The 7,242-nt window shown below is 38.2% G+C and overlaps 1 pseudogene; it reads left to right on the top strand.

Annotated features, from left to right (window-relative positions):
- Window positions 1-1,956: 1,956 nt before the first annotated feature.
- LOC141502294 (large ribosomal subunit protein uL3-like) lies at window positions 1,957-3,088 on the top strand (annotated as a pseudogene).
- Window positions 3,089-7,242: the final 4,154 nt, after the last annotated feature.

A 7,242-nucleotide genomic window follows, 5' to 3' on the forward strand; every position in this document is an offset into this window, starting at 1 on the left:
TAGCCATCATGCCTCAGGACCATTACTCCTCTTGAAGGTGAATATTTAGTTTGTGAAAGATAAATTTATGATTGGTTCGTTACTTTGTGCCACTTACTACCTTCATCACTGTCACATACCTGTCTTCCCTTTATAATTACATAATTTATTAACTGCCAATATTTGCTTTGAGGGTATATCTGAAGTTTTATTGTATTTATGTAAGTGGAAGAGAGTTTCATGCGATGCACACTGATAATGGGGATTCCCAAAGTTTTACAATTTTTTTTTCTTTGACTTCATCAGGGATCATCATGGTGGGACCATACACACTGGTGATAATGATATAGTGCTTTCCTACAAGAGACAATCACATTGTCATGTAATTTATTCCTTTTGGGATTCAGACAAGATTATTGGACTAGATTAAATTTGGTTGCAAAACCTCTGCCAGATTCACAGCACTCCCCATCATTGCAGTCACTCAAAAAAAAAAAAAATCTATGCATCCAGTTTGGACTTTGGGAAAATGGCCTTCATTCACCAGCCATCTTTCATTTAGGTTTACTATCTGGATGTGAAACCTGTTGAGTGCTCTCACTGCAAGAGATCTTTATCTTTCAGAACTATTGGATTTCTTGTTGCCCATAAGTGTGAATGAATTCATCTTGGTAAAAAGTCTTTTGTAAATGATTTTGTGTTTCTACTAGAGGGTGGGATGCCTACCTGCCATGTTTAAGTAGCCCAGGATTAGGTGAAACAGATAATTTTTAGGGCACGTTTTCTAACCGCTTCCCCACACTAGGAGGTGAGTAGTCTATTCCTTCAAAAAACTATTCAGATACCCAACAGGCTGCTGAATTCCATTGCTGCTTCAATACAGTGAGAAGATTACCCTATGATTTGGGCTGCCTATGTGCTTACCCCTGCTGTTTTGACACTAGTCTGTCAGCAGGGAATTCAATGTAAGTAAAATAATAAAATAGTAAAACAGTAACATAATATAATTATTATGAAATACTAAAAGTAGAATAATAAAATTATTAAATAGAAAAATAATGAAATAGTAAAATGGTATTTGTGGTATTTTATTTATGTGTAAATTGGATTTAAGTGAGATAAAGTTGAGCAAAGTCATTGGCCTCATTTTATCCAAAAAATATTAAACTTTTTTTTCAGGTTATAATAGGAACCTTATTTTGTTAAGAGGTAAGATGAAGTATTGGAATGGATGCTTCACTGAGATTGGTCAGAGTTTCCACACCCTGTGGCAAGACAAAAGTCAATGTGGCTTATGATGACTCTAGATGCAACAGACAACCTCAACATTTTTGAAGTCTGACCAAAGTCTTAGAATTCCATAGTACCTGCTTCCATTGACTTTATGACCAGTTGAAAAAAATATTTATATTCACCTATTTTTTAAGTGCTGGGGGTAGAAATCCCACTAAGTCACTGGTAGGTCATGGTTTCTTTCAGTCTGGTTTAGTTCATCTTCTAAGATGATGTTATCAAGGTGTGACCACTGTGCATGCTATAGCTTCTTCTTTTTATTTATTTATGTATTTGTTTGTTTATTTATTTATTCATTCATTCATTCCTTTATTTTCATGCTAAAACTTCTTAAAGACAGATGAGATCTGGAAGCTAGGTATACAAAAAGTGCATAATCAGCTCTGAAAAGGACTTGACAGCCTTCAAACTACAGGTTCTAATTCTCCCTGAACATTCCATACACCCACTTCCAAATCTAGTAGCTTTATTAGCTGTGAGACCTGCATAACTACATATTTTCTGTGTCTATAAAGTATATGTTTATATAAATAATATTGTAAGTGTCTATGGGAAATAGCTCATGTTCAGAACCCTGTAGGCTCTTTCTTTCTCTATGTCTCAATCAACATTATCTCTGCTTTGGTTTTTAAATTTTGATGAGCTCCCCCAGCTGAACTCAGCAGCAGCCACAGGTACAACAACATGTCCCATAGAAAGTTCTCAGCTCCCAGGCATGGGTCTCTGGGCTTCATGATTCAAAAGAGAAGCAGCTGGCACTGGGGCAAAATGAAGAGTTTCCCCGAAAATGACCGCATCCATTCTGTATTGCAAGGCAAGCATGACCCACATCATTTGAGGGATGAACAAGACTGGCTTAAAGGTCAACTAGAAGTAAGTTGTGGAGGCTGTCACCACTGTGGAGATGCCATGGTCATTATAGGCATCATTGGCTATATGCAAACCCCATGAGGCTTTGTTGAGTATATTAGTGATGAGTATAAGAGGCAATACTGGCATAAGTCCAGGAAGAAGGCCTTCACCAAGGTCTTCAAGAAGTGGCAGGATGGTGATGGCAAGAAGCAAATGGAGAAAGACTTCAACAGCATGAGTACTGACAGGTGATCTGAGTCATTGCCCAGACCCAGATGTACCTGTTTCCTCTGATACAGAAAAAAAAAATCTCACCTGATAGAGTTCCAGGTATCCGAGAAACTGGACTGGGCCTGTGAGAAGCTGGAGCATCAAGTGCCCATGTCTTCTGTATTTGGGCAAGACAAGATGATTGATGTCATTAGAGTGACCAAGAGCAAGGGTTACAAAGGTGTTACCAGTCACTGGAATGCAAAGAAAATGCCCTGCAAACCCAGCCAGTGGCCTACATAAGGTGGAGTGTATTGGAACCTGGCATCCTGCCTTCTCTGTCGCTGGGGCTGGTCAGATGGACTACCACCATTGCACTGAGACCAACAAGAATATCTACAAGATTGACCAGCACTATAAGATTAAGGATGGCAAGGTGATCAAAAACAACATGTCCATTGATTACAATCTGTCTGACAAGAGCATCAATTCTCTGGGAGGCTTTGTCCACTATGGTGAACTAACCAATGATTTTATCATGCAGAAAAGCTGTGTCATTGTGACCAAGAAGCAGCTACTCCCCCTGTGAAACCGCCTGCTGGTACAAACCAAAGACCATGCCCTGGAGAAGATCAACTTGAAATTTAGCAACACCACTTCCAAATTTGGCCATGGTCGCTTCCAGACTATGGAGAAGAAGGCTTTTATGGGACCACTCAAAAAGGACCATGTTGTGAAGGAAGAGGCTGCCTAAGGTTTCCAAACCAACTTGGAGCTGGTGGATTCTCAATAAGTAGAAATTATTTTTAAAAATAAAATAAAAAAATTTGATGAAATAAAGCTTGTTTACTGACTTCCACATTTAGATATAGATTTCTTTGTGTAACACTTTCCTTTTTCATTTTATATGAATACTTTCTCCTTGTACCTCCAGAATTTCACTAATTTTGATCTTTCCAGCTCCCTTGGGCTAAGTTCCCCCTAGAGAAGTTTAATTCATGGGATCATAGTTAGCCTTTCTCTGAATTATTAGAAATCAGCTTCCCTTATAGACAGGGCAAATTTCAGATTATGTCTATTTGTCCCACAGAATTTGAAGGTGGATCAGTTGTTTGCCGCCAAAGGAGGTTACTAATTACTTCTCATTGGGTCAGAATCAAGCTGAAAAATAATTTTTCATATGTTTCTTTCATGATTTGAATCAAGAAATTGTTATGATAATATAAAAGTCAATCCAAGAATTAATTGTTTGTTTTTTGGCAAAAAGTGAACTACAATGGATACCTAGATAGCTAGAATCTTCTATCACTACTATCTCATAAGTTTGGCCTGAACTCTTGATCTCTTTATAGATTCTTCATGTATTTTTTATTTCTGCAGGAATAACCTATAATATATATCAAAACTTAATTTATATCTAAGCAAAATTGAAATAGTATCTTCTTCAGCTAAGCAAAACATCTTTGGAAATATAGGCAATGATATTAGGCTTTTCCATCCCTTTTGGTTGTGGACATACTTTTCAATGGTTTTATATAGTACTTCTTTTGCTTAAGAAACCCCTGGTTATGTGCTTTCATTTTAAATATCTTTCAAATATCAATGAGAATGTTGGGTTCTTTGCATAAGACAGCAGATGAGACAAATTCAGTTTAATTCAATTTTAAACACACTTATTAAATGTCATTGGACTATGTGCAAAGCACTGTGCTGACACTGGAGATACAAAAGCAAATATAAAAATTTCCCTGTGATCAAAGAACTGAATAAAAGACATGATTTCTTCCTAGAAAGGACTCTGAGAAACAAGGAACACAGGTAACAGCTAGAAACCTGGAGAGGCAACTGGTGAGTTGAGATTTGGGAAAACTGATGGAGGAAAAAATAGTATAGCTTATGCTACTATGCAAAGTGATATTCATGCTACTGTTCCCCTCTGGAAGCAACAGAGGGCCCTGGCTGCCTGAATCTTCTTGGATTTTTTGCCAATGATATGGCACTTTTGGAGCAAATCTCTCCAGATTTAAGTAGACCCTGAAGATTTCCCACAGGGATTTATGGAAAACAACTTCAATGGGAGAAGGAGCTTTATGAAGGAGTTGTTTTTTTTCCTCTAGTTCTCACTCAGAACTTCTGGGAGCCATCTGGCATTCAATTCCAGATTGCTTCACAATTTGATTTAAATTGAGTAATGTGGTACTGAATGCTCTCAAAAGCCATGTTATCTGTAGCTTCCAATAGCATATGATGTTGCAGTGCTGGTCTCTGGCTGTTACAGTGTAGTAATAAAAAAATTACTCATTTGGTTTCCAGACTATCATGGAAACATTTTCCAGTTAAGAGGCAGGGTATACTTCTGGCCAAGATAGCGAAGAGAAGACAGGCACAGTTCTAAAGTCTCTTCATCTTTCCCCATCTATGATATGAAACAAACCTCTTAACAGAAATATGACGCACAAAACTCAGAAAGAAAAGCCTGGAGAAAGAACATCTACCTCAGGATTTATGTTCTGTAGCCTTGGGTGAGTCTGGGCTCAGAGGACAGATCAGCCTCAGATCAGCCTGATTAGGGGCTGGATTGGAGCTCCAGGTGCCTGAGGGCCTGAGAGCCAGACCTGCTTGATCAGCAGAGGTGCTAGACAGTGGGGGCTTGGGTCTATTAGGGAACAGAGGAACTGGTGTTGGCACTGACCCTCTCGAGCTTGCCAACAGGACTGGGGGGGGGGGGAGAGTTGCAGTGCAGGAGAGCAGTGGACACCATTCCTGGGCTCCTCTGGTCTGAGGAACTCTGAGTCCACACCTCCATTGCTACTGAGGCCTCTTCCCAGAACACAATTACAGACTACTTTTCCCCAGGCACAGGTGTGTGAGTAGAAGAACCAGCCCAGCTGAAAATAGGGAGAGGGATGACCTCACCCAAGGGTAGAGCCCATCATTCAAGGTCACAGACACTCCAGAGAAAGCAACCAGTACCTCCTACTGGCCAGCTGGAAAAATTGCACTCAATGAGTAAAGCCTCTAGGGATCCCAACACCAACCTCTGTAAACCAGCCACTCCCCCACTCAAGGTTTTAGCAAAATGAAGAAAGGTCAGTGGAATGGTGGATTCATAGAAAAATTCTTGGAAGGAAAAGACCCTAACTCAGAGACACCTAGAACCTCTGAGGAGAATATGATCTGGTCTCCAGCACAGAAAGACTTCCTTGAAGAAATAAAGGAGTTTAAAATTTAGATAAAGAAACCCAAGAGAAGATTAAGACCTTGCAACAAGAAAACGAATGATTGGAAAATACAATTGGACAAATACAAAATGAGATTAAATGTCTCAGATTCTCAATTGGACAAATACAAAATAAAAATAATTCTCTCAGATCCTCAATTGGTCAAACAGAAAGCTCTTTCAAAAGTAGAATTGACCAAGTGGAAAAGGAGTTGCAAATGGTAAATGAAGAAAACTCCTCCCTAAAAAATAAGAATGGAGTCTGCGGAAACTAATCACTTCATGAGAGAGCAAGGGAAAGTTAAACAAAATCAAAAAATAGAAAAAATAGAACAAAATGTAAAATACCTCATCAACAAAACCACTGACCTTGAGAATAGATCAAGAAGGGACAACTGGAGAATTATTGGACTAAAATGCTATCCAGTAAGTTGAAACTGGCTATATCCCAGCATGCGGGAAAAAGATTCTTATAACTCTTGAAAATTATAACTCTAATAGAGAGAATATACCTAGCCAAAAGTGATGGACATTCATGACTTATCCATGAGATTGCTATACAATGGGATGAAACTGGCTATAACCCCACTGGGGAGAAAGACTCTAATAACTCTCAAGAATTTTAACTCTATTAGATAGAATGTACTTAGCTAGAAGTGATGGATACTCAGAATTTTCTATGACTCAGATAGTATGATTTTAAAAACACTACCTACTTAAAAAAAGAGGACAGGAAGGAGATGGGAGGAGGGAGGAGATTAAATGGGGTAAACCTCATTACACTAAGAGGTACAAAATACCTATGGTAATAGAGGGGAAGAAGGGAAGCGATGAGAAACACCTGAATCTTTTTCTCATCAGACTTGGATTAAAGTCAATTTACACACATACTCAGTTAACTTAAAAAACATGTAACCTTTCAAGTATTAAAATGGACAAAGGGGAGGGGGATGGAGAAAGGGAGGGTGAGGGGAAAAATAAGAGGAACTAACAAAAGGAATGGAAGGGAAAAGGGAAATAGGTAAAGGGGAAGGAAAAGGGAGGGGGTGTATAGAGGAGGGAAAACACACTGAAGGGGGTGGTATTCAGAAACAAAATACAGGGGAATACAGGTAAGGGGGGGCAGGGAAGGGGAAACATACAAACAGAGGGAAGATAGCATGGAGGGCAACATAGAATTAGTAATCATAATTCTGAATGTGAATGGAATGACCTCTCTCTTAAAAATTAAGTGAATAGCAGTGGATTAAAAACCAGAATGCTACAATAAGCTGTTTAATAAGCTGTTTACAAGAAACTCATTTGAAGCATATATATATATATATATATATATATATATATATATATATATATATATGATAGATAGATAAAGATAACAGGTTAGAGCAAAATATATTTTGCTTCAGCTGAAGTGGAAAAAAGCTGGGTTAGCAATCCTTATCAGAAAAAAACAGCTGCAAAAATAGATAGTGTTAAAAGAGATAAGGAAGAAATCTATATTGTTCTAAAAAGTACCATAGACAATAAAGTTATTTCAATACTGAATATATATGCACCCAATGGGATAGCATCCAAATTCTTAGAGGAGCTGAAAGAAATACAGGAAGACATAGACAGCAAAAGTCTACTAATGGGAGACCTCAACCTCCTACTCTCAGATCTAGATAAATCGAATCATAAAATAAACA

This window comes from Macrotis lagotis, chromosome X (assembly GCF_037893015.1).
Source record: "Macrotis lagotis isolate mMagLag1 chromosome X, bilby.v1.9.chrom.fasta, whole genome shotgun sequence".
NCBI classification, from domain to species: Eukaryota; Metazoa; Chordata; class Mammalia; order Peramelemorphia; family Peramelidae; genus Macrotis; species Macrotis lagotis.